Consider the following 15867-nt stretch of genomic DNA (forward strand, 5'->3'; position numbering starts at 1 on the left):
AAAAAAATCAAGTTCTGTATCTTCCTTCGCCCCTGTACACTCATCTCATGTTTAACAAATCTCTAAAAAACGACATACCTAAATCACGATTAGCCTTCTCTTTAAATTAATAGATGAGTTCAGCAAATTGGTTATGCAATAAAAATGAAATTGGGGAGAGTTATGACAGAAAGCAATTAATATTAATTGATTTAAGATGAAAGAATTAACGATGAATCAGTTAATGCTTTCTTTTTGGGTTTTGTTTTTTTTTTTTTATTATTATGTATTTCATTTTTTTAAGGTTTTGTTAAACATGGATTATTTAAGTTTTAATCAACACTACATAGTTTTGTTGTGTTTTCTGTGTAAGATTAGGGGGTTAACAGCACCGTATTCACTTTTCCTATTTCAAAAACTCATAATGTTATCGTAACTAAAAATTATAATATTTACATAATTGGTCCTCATACTTTCAAAAATGTCAATAAACATTCTAAACTATAATATTTACACTTTAAACCATATACTTTAGGAAATGTCAATAAACATCCTAAACTATAATATTTTCACTTTAAACCCTATACTTTCATAAATATCAAATCACACCTAAAACTATATATTTTTTCAAGCTAAACCTTGTTTTTTTATATATTTTTAAGATATGGTATTTTCAGGGTTTTTTTTTCATATCATCAAAGTTTAAGTTCAACGTGACGGACATGTGGTGACCGAAAGGGGGACAACGTCACGATTCAAACCCTTGACAAAAGATATTTAATCTAAGGAAAGTAATGTGCATATATCCAATCAGACACTGAACTTGGTTACTTTCCTTGAGAAAGGCGACCTATTATGCCAAAGCATGTCACATATCACACGAACTAACATAACTTTGATCGGTTTTCTATGTTATTTTAAATGATCTAGTCCACGTCACTCGGTTTCTAAAAATAAATCTCAAACATAATCTAGGGCATCCCAAGACCAGTTCAACTCTTGTTCGTGTTCGTGTTCGTGTTCATCCAACAAGTAAGGTGAGTTCATAACCCCTTTTACATGTTTTTGAGTGTTTTATACTTTGGGGTGGAAACTTGCAACTTATTTATTCTATGTTTTATAAATGCTATTTGATTCAAGCTGTATTCACAATATTCATTGTGTGTGATTATTGCAAGTGCATACTTAATCGCATATACACCCATTAACTTGTTAAGCCCATAGTAGCATGATGATAGATCTATTGGCCCGATCCGCCCACTCAGGCCTCGGGTAGAGGCCTATGTGTGTAGAATCCGACGATCGTTAAACATTAAACACAATAGTCTAATCGTGGATTAAACGACCCGCTAAACGTGTCAAAGGTTTGATTGTAATCACAAAATCATACAAAGTAACTTAACACATATAGAATGTTTTAACATAAAACTCATTTTTCTATTATTTTAAATTTTTAGTTAGAAGTTTAATAAACAAATTGCTATGTCGTGTTTTCTACTTGGATTATGTTTGGTTTGAACAATGTATTGGTTTATTTTTAATACGAGTTTTTACATATAATACCATGTGCATGATTTCAATCTACGCACGTCTTGGCGTTTCCGCCTCCGGCCGGGCCGGGGGGGGGGGTGAAACCATGTTTGATAAACCCTTTAGTTTCAACTCGTTTCCCAGTTCTAAAACCTGTGTTAAAACTTTTGACTAATTTTATAACCACCAAAAGTAAAAATCAAAGAAATATTTTCTAAAACAATTAAATTTTAAATATATTTTCTTTAGACTGTTTAAACAAGTAGGCTAAACCGCAACCCACAAAGAACATGTAAATAACAATCCCAGTAAAAGTACCTTTACTCTGATTTCAAATTTTCTATAACTGTCATCAACTGTATTACCGATCAAGCCTCGAAGTCCAATTGAGCTGTGAAATCTTGTACTCCTAAATCATGATATAAATCACGTACAAAATCAAGAACAGGCTGATCATCCACCCCATTCTTCACCTATTAATTCACCAAAAAATCTTATAAAAAAACTTAGATACATATCTTAAATGAATTGCAATATTCTTACCTGCACTGAAACTGATCCAACCACATGACCGGGCACAAATTCCCACAATCGCGCTTCGGATACTTCAATAACATCTTCAAGAGAAGCCACCTAACAACAATACATGTTACAAAAGAAATCAAGTAAAAACGATTAAAATTATGTTTTATAAAAATTTAGTACCTGTCTCCAGCATTTGGTCAATGCTGGGTGGGGCCTCTTGAAGAAGAATACCACCACTCGTTTTGAAAAGTGGCATCGCGAGCATGAATACAGCGAATGAAACTAATCCCAAACACAAAACTTCAGCATTCTCAACCCTGAAAAGCCAATAATAATATTTATGTTTACTTAATATTAATAAATGAGAAGTAAATGATTAAATGTATTCGTTTATTAATTGCAAAACTTACCCAAGGCTTAATAACCAGGAAGCCAGAATCAAGCCTGCACTGGAAATAAGACACAATACACGCATTAATGTGAGATTTATCATTTATCATTTATGAATAAGCATATATCAAAATTAAAAGAAATAATCATACCTACGAATGCATCAGCAACCACATGCAAGCAAACCGAGTGGTGGTTCATATCTTCAGCACTTCTATAAACTAAAACCGAAAAATAAGATAATATTTCATATTAGTTTTTCTGGTACTTTTCATTAAATTTATATATTCTTAAGATTAACACATACCAAGACTAACACGAGCATAGTTCCTGAAGAACCAAATGCCAACGAGATTCACAAACAAGTTCGTTACTGCAGAAACGATCATATAATGCCTGAGATTGACAATAATAATCAGCATATGATTCTTCTAGAAACTTCAAGCATCTGTTATATCATGACAGTCAAAAGAACGACTTACTTGTGCTCAGATTCATCTTGTACAAACGCGTGAAGTGCTTCAACAGCCAATGAAAACGACATAAACAAAAGAAATAGCTGTCTAAACAAGAAGCACAATTCAGACATTCACCATATTAGCTAACAACAATGCAAACGTCGAACCATAACATCAACCATACGCAGAAAGTTTGCATACTTACAGAGTTGGTAAAAGCAGCTAAAACTTCCAATCGTTTATACCTGACATAAAACCAATCATTTTATCTAAACCGACTCATAATTATTAAAATCACAGTGTTTTCAATTGATACAAACTCAAAGCTCACCAGTAAGTATAAACTCGATCCGGCTTTCTCCTAGAAGCAGCCATCGCAAACAACGAAAACGTCAAAAGGCCGCATCCAAATGTTAAATGAAACGCATCAGACACCAAACCTAAATACAAATACAAACATCATCCAACTGCGAAATTCAAAACCACAAGCAATAGTTATCCAGAATACTAACAGTACCCGCTTGACCCGACAGAAGCCCGATTAACAATTCAGCCGTCGAACACGCAACATTAAGCGAAATCAACATAACCAGTCTCTTCATCGGTTTATTCCCATATCTAATCACATTAACCAAAGAAAAGAGAAACCCAGATACCGAATTATCATTACAATTATTATCGTTATCTATTTTATTACTAACAGAATCCGACCAAATTCTCTGGCTTCCATATTCTCGTACTGGTGTCGGAAATATGTCGATCTTAGACGCGGTACGAGAAAGCAGAGGCTTTTTTGTCGAATAGCCGTTGGAAATAATGGAAACCGGAGTGGGTAGTTCACCGGGCTGACGATTGAATGAGGTTTGGCGGGAATAGGCGAACCGGCGGTCGAAATCGCCGGTGTTCCATGAGCGAGGGGTCTCAGCTTCTAGTTTCTGGTAATCGAAAGTGGGGGTTGAGTCGGGTTGATGATCAGTGGCCCCTGATTGGTTCATTTTTTGGTGTTGGATCAAAAACCCTAGAAGTCGAGATTAGATGGAAGGATGGATCGAAATAGGTGAAGAAGGGTAGGAATTAGGAAAGAGTCATCGGCGGGATGAAGACTTTGACCAAAAGTCAAAATCCATTTACGAAATTACGTTTGGGAGTATGTGAACATGATGTTTGGGATAATCTCTTGTCATAATCCCTTCCAAAGTAATATTTAATCGGGGCATAATATGTTTAACATGTTACACACCAAGGGTATATTTGGTTGGAGGTAATGGAATGAAAGAGGAATAGAATGGAAGAAGGAATGAAATGGACAAGGGGATTCCATTGTCTTGTTAGGTTAATCTTTGGAAATAAAATGAATTTTTTACTTTATGTTTTATGATATCAAAAAAAAATTGAAGAAATGAAATATAAATAATAAAAACACTCCTCTATCTAAAAAAAAAAAAACCTACAATGGCGACGGTGGTAGCTCCGACGACAAAGATGCTGGTGGCGGTGGCGATAGTGGTGGTGGTGGTGGTGGTGGTGGCGGTCAGGCGGCATGGGTGGTGGTGGTAGCATTGGTAGCGATGGCAATGGTACGGTGGTGGTGGTCAGGAAACGACAGTGGTGGTGGCGGTGATGGTCAGGCAGCGACGGTGACAATGGTTGCGGAGGTTACGGCGACGTTGGCGGCGGCGGTGGTGGTAGTGGCAGTGGTGGTAAGGTGGTGGTGGCAGCGGCGATAGTGGTGGTGGTGGTGCCGATGGTAGTTGTGGTGGTGGTTGCTAGGTGGTGGTGTTGTTGAGAAAGTAGGGTAAAGGAGGAATCGAATGAAAAAAAAAAGAAAGGGGTGGGAAGGAATGCTTTTGATGGAATGGGATTCCATGTGTAATGGATGATTCTATTTCATTGACTAACCAAACACCAATTTTTTCATTCCCATGCAATGAATCATTCCATTCCCTCTGTCATTCCTGCATACCAAACGCTACCTTAGGTGCTATATTTGTTTATTCATAAATAAAATGTCTACAGTATGTGAATCACGTCTGTAGCTATTTGTAGAAGAAGGGGTGCACTAAACCTTTGCAGTCTGTACGAAGAAGACCGTTTGTTTTTAATATTTGTAAACTGCTAAAATAAACTGTGGGTTGTGGTGGGTTATGGAGCTGATGAACGGTGGTGGTGGCGGATGGTAGGTGGCGGGTTGTGGTGGTGGCAGATGGGGAAGGTGGCTGGTGGTGGTAGACGAGGATGGTGGGTGGTGGTGGTAGATGGGGAAAGTGGGTGGTGGTAGACGAGGATGGTGGGTGGTGGTGGACTGATGGTGTTGGATGTTGGGTGGATTGTGGACGACGGCGGTAGTGGTGGACAGTCGGTGTTGGTATGTGGTGGTGTTTAACTCTTAACAAACCTTAGAAGATCTTAGAAGTGGATTGATTAAGTTTGCACTAAGAAAAGTTCGTATAGACGTTTTTTAATGAAACTTTTCCGAAAAAAACAAACAGTCTGCATATGTCAATGTATACACGTGGTCTGTGCGGCGTAGACAAAAAAGCCTACGCAGACTTTTTTTTTAGAAAAACAAACACTACATAGCACACCAATATGTATGAGTAAGTATGGGTTTGTTTAGGTATGATTTAATGATGTTTTAGATTTTAGGATCTACCTAACCGATCGATTTCTTGGTTATAAGAAAGTCGGTTTGATTAATTAAGCTAACTATCAAATAACCAATGTCTGTTAAGCCTTGGTCACGTGAAGTACTTTTTAGCTAAGAAACTTATATGGTTGAGTAAAATTAAAATAATTAACGTATTAATTACAAATGAGTCACGTTTATAATATTTGTGAAATATATATGATATATATTTTTACATAATATACAAACTTAGTCTGGTACTCTGGTTAATAATGAACACCATCTTTTGGTCTCATATGATGCTTTAGACACCATGTAGCTATCACATCAATTCATCAATCATATAATACACGTATCATATGTTGTATATTAGGATTATAAATAAGGCTTAATCCCATTTGGGTTATGTATTGAGGTTTCCCCATGTCTTTATAATACACTGTTCCTTTAAAAACATATAAAAATATAACGTTTTCATGACACTAAAACCATAAAGACTCCGTATTTTTACCCTTTCAACCCACTATAAATCTATATTCAAAACACCATATATCTATATAAAACCCTCTCAATTAAAGCCGCTTTCATATCTATATTGTCGAATTTACTAATTAATGGCATCACTACGAGCGTATACCAGCATGCTGTATGCCCTATATAAGCATACACCATCACATCGCATGCTTTATATAAGCATATAAAAACCCTTTGCCTTGTGTATGTATACCCAAGCCGGTTATACAATTTCATAGCAACCTTTATGTGATCTATAATCATTAATAGTTGATTAGTAACCTAGAGGCGTTCAACTGTTCAAGTATCCATCGTCTACCTTTTCTTTTGAGCAATAGATTTTTCCACGTAAAGTCCTTAAACCTTACACTTGCAAGAACATAAATCCCGTCCTCTAACACTGCATTCTCGGGTTTAAATACAAGGAAAATTGTAAGACCCCGATCCCGGGTACCCTGCTTTCACGCTGGTTGGATTTACTCATTCATATAATTCGGAAATCATAGTTAATTAAAACATTTCGCGGAATAAAAGTCAACCATTCTTACATAACTTAAATACTTTGTCTTAAACGGAAATAACATAAGTCTTAAACATTAAATATAAATAACACGTAACTTTTCTTTTCTTTCGATACCAGTCTTCTTTTATTTGCGACGTGTCTCCCTCATGCAACCTGTCTCATCCTACTCACCTGCGTGCATACTAAAAATCAGCTACGCTGAGTGAGTTCTAGTTAATCAATTAACATACATACATTCATATTCATACTTATACGTGTCCGAAGATATATATTCCATATATTACTTACTATTACTCATTCATACATACATTACGTACATGCATACGTATTTACCTACTTTCTTTCATACTCTTCCTATGGTATACCGTATACTATCTTGCTTCTTCTATCTCAGATATTTTTAGGGTCTGGTCCCTTCTATCTCAGATATTATTAGGGTCTGGTCCCTACTATCTTCGATATTATTAGGGTCGGGTCCCCTCCTGCCTCAATCTCAGATATTATTTGGGTTTGGTCCCTCCTATCTCTGATATTATTAGGGCCGGGTCCCTTCTATCTCCGATATTATTAAGGTCGGGTCCCTTTATCTCGCATAACCATACAACCATACATGTCCTATCAACCATCCATACATTCATTTCATACTTCATTATCATACGTGTATACTTTACCTGTCTCATGTATATATTGTATACATATTCATTCATATAATCATCATATAATAATAACAGTAAATGCACAATCATACACGTATATTATACTTATCACTTAGGGTAAGTATTTTAATTATCACATAGGAGTATGCACACAGCCCCGAAAAACGTCACAGAGAAAGGGGCGAGAACTCACCTGTAGTCGGTTCCGCTCGGAGTTAATTGTAATGCCTTTCTTCAATTGAATTCGACTAACTGCTTATCGAATAACACATATTAATTTTTCTATCTTTTATTCTTTTATATTTTTATGTTAAGGAAATAAACTTTATCGGTTAACGAACCGTCCTTTTAACATGATCTTACTTTATTAGTTTAACGTTCTTTAACGAGGTTACGAGTTAATGGTTTCTTAAACGAGTCTGGTTCGTGTCAGGTTTATGTTGGAACCGAGTTCGTGTTAAATTCCCTTATTTTTACAAGTTAACCATTTGTTTTATATATATATTCACAACGTATTACGAGTTCATATGTTAAAGCTTTCCTTAATGATCTCACAGGTTTTGGTTCCGACATGGGTTGGTTCTTGGTTTCGGTTTATATTTTCCCTGGAGTCGGGTTACGGGTTCCAAACGAGTCGGGTCTTGGGTTCGGGTCTTGTTTAATTTCGAACCAAGTTTGGGTTAAACCTTTCTTTCTTATTTTTAATTCATATGTTTTATTTTTTATTATTATTATTATTATTATTATTATTATTATTATTATTATATATTTACACTAACACCCCGCACCCTTATTACATATATACACCCACTTCCCCCACCCACCCACGCTCCTCCTCAATCCACAGCAGCCACCCCCCGGCCATTATTTCCGGCCACTAGGTCGGCGAGAAGAAGAAAGAAGGTGACGGAGCTGGGTCTCGGGTTATATATGTATGTGTGCTGAAGTCCAAACGGATTGAGTTCTTCACTCGAGTCGTTTTGAACCCACTCGAGTCAACCACTAATTCCAGTCGAGTTCAAGGTTTGGCTCGAGTTTCTATTTGAGCCGAGTTAAGGTTTGGTTCGAGTCCTTATTCCAATCGAGTCTTGAGATTCGGCTCGCGTTCACCATTCCAGTCGAGTCTGGTGTTTGGCTCGAGTACCATTCCACTCGAGTTTTGTTCCTCTTTTCAAATGAGCCGAGTTCCCAAATTCATGTCGAGTATTGGCCCGAGTTGTTTTGGCTCGAGTGTACTGTTTGGCTCGATTGCTTTGGCTCGACTCATTTGGCTCGAATTCACTTGTCTCGAGTTCATTCGGGTCGAGTCCCAAAGACTCCAGTTGACTTACATATGAGCCGGGTTTCACAGTCTCATTCAACCCGGATTTGAACCGAACCTTTATGCTCCCGAACCAAGCTTGGATCTAGTCCGAACTGTACTCGTTTCTTTTTGGAGTTCGGGTCTCACAATCATTTTAGATAAGCCGAACTCGTTGTGTTATATGTTATGTCAAATCACTTAGACCCAAAATCCAACTATTTTACTTGGTTCACTTAGTGTTCATTTATGTTGGTTTTAGCTCGGTTCGTTTCATTAGCAATCTTACAAGATTCGTTTTGGTTTGTTCATTATTACTTACACAAAGACAAGATGGTGATGAAAATGAAGATAAGACTAAATCTTAAAACGTACCTTAACGAATATGATAGATTAAATCTTTGATTCTTTGGTAGTATTAAATGAGCTTGATAGATCTTTGAATGGATTGAAAGAATGGAATGAAAGGAATGTTTGTACAGGGGTACATGTGTGTGTGTCTTAGGTTTGTGATGGTGATGGAATAATGAGGAGATGATTAAATTAGGGTTTTAGGTTTTCTTAAATAGGCTAAGCCCAAGGTTTAGGCCCGTAATCCTATTCAAGCCCATAATATCTATAATACTTATACCATCATCTTATAATTATGGTATATTGGTTTTTAATGATCCCACCTATTGCCTTTTGGTCATTGCTGGTCTCAACTAATGAATTGGCTACTAATGATTCCAACTTTTAAAGTATTTGTTTCTAACGGTCCGCGACTAACAGAATCCTAACGTCGTTAGTTCAGGTCGCCGGAAAAACGCTTTTGACCGGAAAACTCAATTTTTTCCCGAAAACTCAACATTTCCGTCCCAAACATCTTGGTAACTTCGTATCGGACCTTTAGGAACCTTTTTCTAGTAAAAGCCCTAATTATTGAGGTTGCCAGAAACCTTAGAACCATCGTCGGAATCGGTTGATGGTGCTCAAGTGGTGGTAGTTGGTTAGCGGTGAGTCAATTGGCGGTGGTTGCTGTGTTCAGGTGGTGTTTTTCGGCAACAAATTTGAATTTTCCGGCCAAAAACGTTTTCCAAACGACTTGAAACTAACGGGGTTAGGATTCTGTTAGTCGCCGACCATTAGGAACAAATACTTTAAAAGTTGGAACCATCAGTAGCCAATTCATTAGTTGGGACTAGCAGTGCCCAAAAGACAATAATTGGGACTGTTAAAAACCAATATACCTATAATTATTTAATTAAATTAAATAACGCAACATTACACACGACTAAAATAGATTTTTATTATTTTAGTTGATAACTTCTCAAAACGAGGACGTTACAAAAATAAATGATAAGGTTGGATAGGGAAAAAAAGAAAAATATATTATACACTTAAAACGCATTCTCGATTTAAAATAAAAGAAAAAAAAGTGTTAATTATATTTTTGAGTTAGATATGAAGGAAAAGATAGGGAAAAAAATTAAAACTTTACATTATATCCTCATTCTTGAGTTAGATAGGAAGTAAATGATAGGGTAAATTAGTAATATTGTACATGGTTAAGCTAAGGGTAATGGGGCGCGGATGGGGGGCGCGGCCACCTGGCTCGCGAACACCGCTACCACCTTGGCGCGGATGGGGGGGGGGGTAGTCCGCGTGGGAGATATAGCCGTTGGTGGTTTTTTTAATTTTTTTTTGTTTAACATATATATAAATACCAATCCACACACTCCATTTTAATTAAAATTCACCCAATTCTCTCTTATTCTCTTAAAAAACCATACTTTCCCTCTACCAAAACTATATTTCTCTCCATTTTTATAAATGGCATCGTTTTCATCGTCTTCGTCTTCTAAAGAAGACGAACTCATTTGTCAAGCGGTTCAAACGACGATAAATTTTTTGATCGATCATCTGTGGGATAGAAGACCCGATAATCTTGTATTAGACCAGTAATATCTTAAATTATTATTAATGTAATGTTTTTTATTATTATTAATGTAATGTTTTAAATTATTTAAAAAAAATAAAAAAATTCAATCAAGTCCCGGATCACCTGGACCACTACACCCTCTGGGGCTTGATCCTGTGCCACGTCACCGCCTACGTATCATAAATATATTGTATCACTTGGGCTTGGATCAAGCCCCACTACTCTTAGTCTTATAAAGTTTTCCTTTACAATCATGACATATTTGACTAGAAAGTTTTGAAAGGAAAAACGTCCTAACTTTTCTTTTCATTCTCTTTTCTTTCTTTTAAAAGAAAAACTCTAAGAATGTCTTATTTTTTTTTTATAAATCTTTAAATAAAAACGCAAAGATACAAATGTAATAGATTATAAAAGAATAACTAGAGACAAAGGGTAGGAAGGAGTTTACTATGTAGTAGGTACATACATTTCCCCAATCAGTACCTTTCTTTCTGCAGAGAGTTAGTATATTCTCACCAGAGATTCAATTCTCAACCCAATTAGGGTTTACTACCGGATTCTAATTCCAATGGCGTCTTGTTCTATTCAATCCATGCTTCCTTCATTTCCCACCCTATCTTCTTCTCCTCCTTCTGTAATCGTTTTGCCTGTCTTTTGTGGCAAGCTGTCGAATCGAAATGTGAGGTTAATCGGTAAGAGATTTGAAGTTTGCCGAGCAATGGTGCAGCAGACTCCTTCGGTTCAAGGAGCTTCTGCTACTTACGCTAAGGAAATGGAGAGGTTATCCGCGAAAGAGTCGTTACTTCTCTCTGTAAGTTTTTGACTTTTCGATAACCGAATTTTATTTTGGTTTGGAGAATTGAAGCTGGTAATTGTTTGGTGCTTGTTTGCTCTAATGTTTTCCCTTGAAAATTGTTGTTTGTACATCAATTTGATTGTGATAATGGAGATTTTAACATCAACTGTTTATGTGCTAGAGCCAGACAAACATAATATATGATTTGGAATGTGTTAAAACGTTATATGTTGCTGTCAATTTATGCTACAAGCAGCAAAGATGAAGCATCTATACACATTATTATTATTATTATTAAAAGAGTAAACAGGATAATATTGATTTAATTTGATTAATGAGTAGTGTTTCCACGGCTATAAATACAAACCACCTTTAAGTTTTAACAATTAACACAGTCTCTTAACACAACCAAAGAAATAAGTTAAAAAGATTTGAACGCAGAATGGTTGCCTTCTTTGTCCTGTGCCTTACTCTGTTAACCATGACAAGGTTTTTCCCTTATGTGTTGGTGAAGAGCCTGTTACTTTTGCTTTCGTTTGTTGTGTTTTCCATCGGTTTCTTCGTACACGCCTATATAATTCTCACAACTCGTAAGGCGCCACTGGCCCACTGTTGATGCGGATCCTCGCGAGCAATAGTGCTGACGGCTATTGCATTAGTTATGCCAGCTTTTGGTACCACACCACGGCGAACATTTGCTAGGAGATTCTTACAGGAATCGGCGATACTGGTATTGTTCAAGTAGTTGATTCAGAAAGAGACTGATGTGGAAGCTATGGTGAACAATGCCGGTGGCACCTTACGAGTTGTGAGAATTATATAGGCGTGTACGAAGAGGCCGATGGAAAACACAACAGATGAAAGTAACAGGCTCTTCACCTCACATAAGGGAAGAACCGTGTCATGGTTAACATAGTAAGATACAGGACGAAGAAGGCAACCATTCTGCGTTCAATCTCTTTAACATCTCTGGTTGTGTTAACAGATGGTGTTAGTTGTTAAAAGTGGTTTGTATTTATAGCTGTGGTAACACTAATTAAATCAATATTATTATTATTATTAAAATAGTAAGAGGAAACTTCGGAGACCTTTCCTGTTTACTCTTTTAATAATAATAACATTATACCGTGTATACATTCTCATGTGATTCTACTATACTAGGATTAAAGCTGTTATGTGTGACATGAGACAAGACATACACTGCTATTCTTTCAATGTTATTCTTGTTTCTGATTCCTCACACACAGATAAACAGATATAGACACACATCACATATGAGAGGTAGCAAATGGATGATCAATGCATAGCAAGTTTAAAAATGCCACCATATATTTGCAGTTCACATAAGTGTTACTATGAAATCACATGAGTGATGGCCGACTTCCTTGACCTTTTAAATCTATTTACATGAATTAGTACCAATATAATGACCAGAGTTTAAAAGAGTTTCAAAGTAATGGCCTTCTTAAGACATAAAAAGTCGTATGTTATTGTAAATTTCATACAGGATTAGTCAAACTTTATAACTCACTTGAACCAAATTACTCTACAAGTATTTGAACCTTTCGTTACAGTTCAAAGATGCTGGAGGGTTTGAGGCACTAACTGCTGGACGAACAACCGATATGCAAAAGATTGATGTGAATGAGAGAATCGTTGGTCTCGAGAGGCTTAATCCAACACCTCGCCCAACAACGTTCGTTTTAACAATAGTCAACAATTTAAACATAATTAATAATTTTTAAAATTTTCATTTCCCCCTTTCCCAGATCTCCATTTCTGGAAGGCCGATGGAATTTTGAGTGGGTTGGATACGGAAGCCCTGGATTATTTGCTGCTAGAGTATTATCAGAGTATGTTCTTTCTGATTAATAATTTATTTAATCTTGATATATATTGCCATGAAACCTTTTGCAGAAGATTTCCTGCAACGGTAGCAACCTTGCGTAAGATGGATTTGGTGATTAAGGATGGCTATGCCAAGATTACTGCCAACATTAAGTTTCTAAATGCGGTAATGTTATTATTAATACTGCATCATGAATAACAGCATAGACTATAGAGTCATAAAATGATTAAATGCTACTTATGCAGATAGAAAATAATTTCATTTTAACTACAAAGTTAACAGTGGAGGGCCCACTCAGATTGAAGGAAGAATATACAGGAGTGCTTGAAACCCCGACAGTTGATGAAGGGTCGATTCCGCAGCAGTTAAAAGGCGTTTTGGGCCAGGCAGCTAATACCATGCAACAACTTCCGGCCCAATTAAGGATGCTGTTTCTAATGGTTTAACTATTCCTCTAAGTGAGTTTTATTATAAAATTTTGATGTTATTCATTTAAACTTTAGATTGGTTTTGTAATGCATCCTCTATTATTGTTTCAGATGGGGCTTTTCAGAGGTTGTTAATGATCTCTTATCTTGATGAAGAGATTTTAGTAAGTTGCTAAACACACTAACGCATACTCAAACACGCATTATTAACTAACGTATTACGAAAACAGTATTTAATACGGGTGTTGTTCAGATTATAAGGGACACAAGTGGGGCCCCTGATGTTCTTACTCGAGTGGATGTGGCTCAATCTCCCATTGATGCCATAGAAGAGTATGAAAGTTGACCGAGTAGGAATAAACATGTAAGGATATTTCATATGTTTCTTGAACTGCAAAAATATATGAGTATCATAAATTCATACAAAGCACAACACATTCTTCGTTATGGTTGATATTGTGAACCTAATTAAATGGAGTTTGTAAGTTTTTGCAGTAGTTTTGTAGAGTTATATTATTTATCATGAATTAAGTAAATATTAAGTTTTAATATTTTGGATAACGGGTTGTATTGGGTTTAGGTTTTATAGGCCAATTTAAAAAAAAAGGTTCAATTTGGGTTGGCAAAATGGGTTTCAGCCGAAATAGGTTACGGTAGATAATTAGTTATTATCCATCTTAAATTCAAACTGTAATTTAAAGTTGTGAAATGGTGATGGCTTTTCGCATAATTAGTATCATATGCATTTGCATCAACATGTAATGATAAATTTAAGAATCTGAAGATCCCCAAGACCCCAAGGCCATTTCAATGTGATTAGTCTCTTTCAACTAATCTCCTTTTGTTTGTAGTTTATATTTAAATTGGACTTAATTACACTAATAAATAATCATAGGTTCTTTCTTTTAAAAATTGCATATTTGAGATATGATTTTAATTTGTAATATGCTTGGGCTAACTTCCGTTAAAGTTATGACGAATTCTACTATGCTGACGTAAGTGTTGGAATCAAACATGCTACAAATTGAAATCACAAATCTCAAATATTCAGCTGTTAAAAATTTTTGTTACTCTGTTATCATTAGAAGATAATTTTGATACACAAAGTTTTGAATAAAATGTATGCCCTTCTTACATTAATTTGTGCGTGCTTTTATTAATCTACGTTGGTTTGAACATTAATGAACGAGTACGGACTCCCCTTATTTTCTTAATGAGCGAAGGCACATGCGCTTATTTTCTTAATGAACAGTCATACTTATTTTCTTAGCGAACAAGCGCAAACAAAAAATTCGTTTGTTTAAGTGTTTGTGCTCATTCATTTAAATGATCGAGCATGGACGAGTCTCATTCGTGTTGGCTGTGTTTCATTGGCTCTTTTTCAAGCTAAACTAAGTCAAAGATTCAGAGTTCACTTTATTAGCAAAGTAAAAGGCAAAAAAAGAGCAAGTTCTAGTGTGTGTTTTTCAGCTTATCAGTTGGAACACTTGAACGGACTTAACCAACAAACTTTTTCAGCCCGCCTACGTCTCTATGAGTCGTTATATACTTAGAGGTTTACTAACTGAGCCCATACAAGCCCATTTTTTAAACGTTACATATGTGAATATGTGATATAGTAAATAGAAAGAGAGCACCCATTTAGAGGTGTACAAAACCGGTTTTAAACCCAAACCAAACCGGTTTGGTCAACGGCTAGTCAAAACCGGTTTAACTCAAATCGGCTCGGTTTATAAACTAGTTTAGAAGCAAGATAGGCCGTCCTGGTCACGTCGGTTCGGTCCGGTTTATAAACCGGTTTTTCTCAAATTGGTTCGGTTTTAAAACCGGTTTGGTAGATCTTAAGGGTGACCGATCCTGAAACTGACGGTTTGGGTCGGTTTGGGAACTGATTTGGGTGGAACCGGTTTTAAACTCAAACCGGTTCTGTTCGGTTTGCCTAAAACCGTTTTTTATACACCTCTACACCCATTCAGTTTCTTTTGAAGGCAATTGAGCTCATTTCAAATCTTATCAAGAATTATTTCTTCTGCTAATTACAAAATGGTCTTTATTTTCCAAATAAAGCGCAATTGACATTATCAAGCTAGAAACCAAAAACACGATGTTAAGTGCTTCTTATGATGTTCAAACGTTCAAAAAATAGAAGCCGGATCCTTCTTGGATGAAGAGTGTTAAATTGACATGGCAAGGACACCGCATGAGAAAAAAGAGAGTAAAAAATGAACATGTAGCAAGTCTTAACAACAATACACAAGAATCAAACGTAATACAAAACTAGCCTATGTCTACGCAAATCAAACAATTTATAAAACAGTCTCAAGCACAACTCAAATCTGAGTCACAAACCGTAACCTTAAACTAAAACTCCAA

General features: G+C 36.1%; 2 pseudogenes across 2 annotated transcripts; one reads left to right on the plus strand and one right to left on the minus strand.

Moving 5' to 3' along the window:
* Positions 1-1861: 1861 nt before the first annotated feature.
* Positions 1862-3877, minus strand: LOC143589200 (metal tolerance protein C2-like; annotated as a pseudogene). The gene is made up of 10 exons (XR_013145231.1): positions 3400-3877; positions 3214-3322; positions 3088-3127; positions 2907-2983; positions 2732-2820; positions 2585-2645; positions 2445-2492; positions 2215-2351; positions 2053-2142; positions 1862-1982 (listed from the first exon to the last, which is right to left on the minus strand). The product of XR_013145231.1 is annotated as a metal tolerance protein C2-like (transcript).
* A 7115-nt stretch (positions 3878-10992) lies between these two features.
* LOC143589201 (putative plastid-lipid-associated protein 13, chloroplastic) lies at positions 10993-13989 on the plus strand (annotated as a pseudogene). The gene is made up of 7 exons (XR_013145232.1): positions 10993-11232; positions 12792-12913; positions 12987-13070; positions 13135-13231; positions 13312-13524; positions 13606-13658; positions 13748-13989. The product of XR_013145232.1 is annotated as a putative plastid-lipid-associated protein 13, chloroplastic (transcript).
* Positions 13990-15867: the final 1878 nt, after the last annotated feature.

The sequence above is a fragment of the Bidens hawaiensis genome, unplaced genomic scaffold (assembly GCF_021521415.1).
Source record: "Bidens hawaiensis isolate Kalapana, Puna unplaced genomic scaffold, B.hawaiensis_p1.1 tig00037271_1, whole genome shotgun sequence".
Taxonomy (NCBI): Eukaryota; Viridiplantae; Streptophyta; class Magnoliopsida; order Asterales; family Asteraceae; genus Bidens; species Bidens hawaiensis.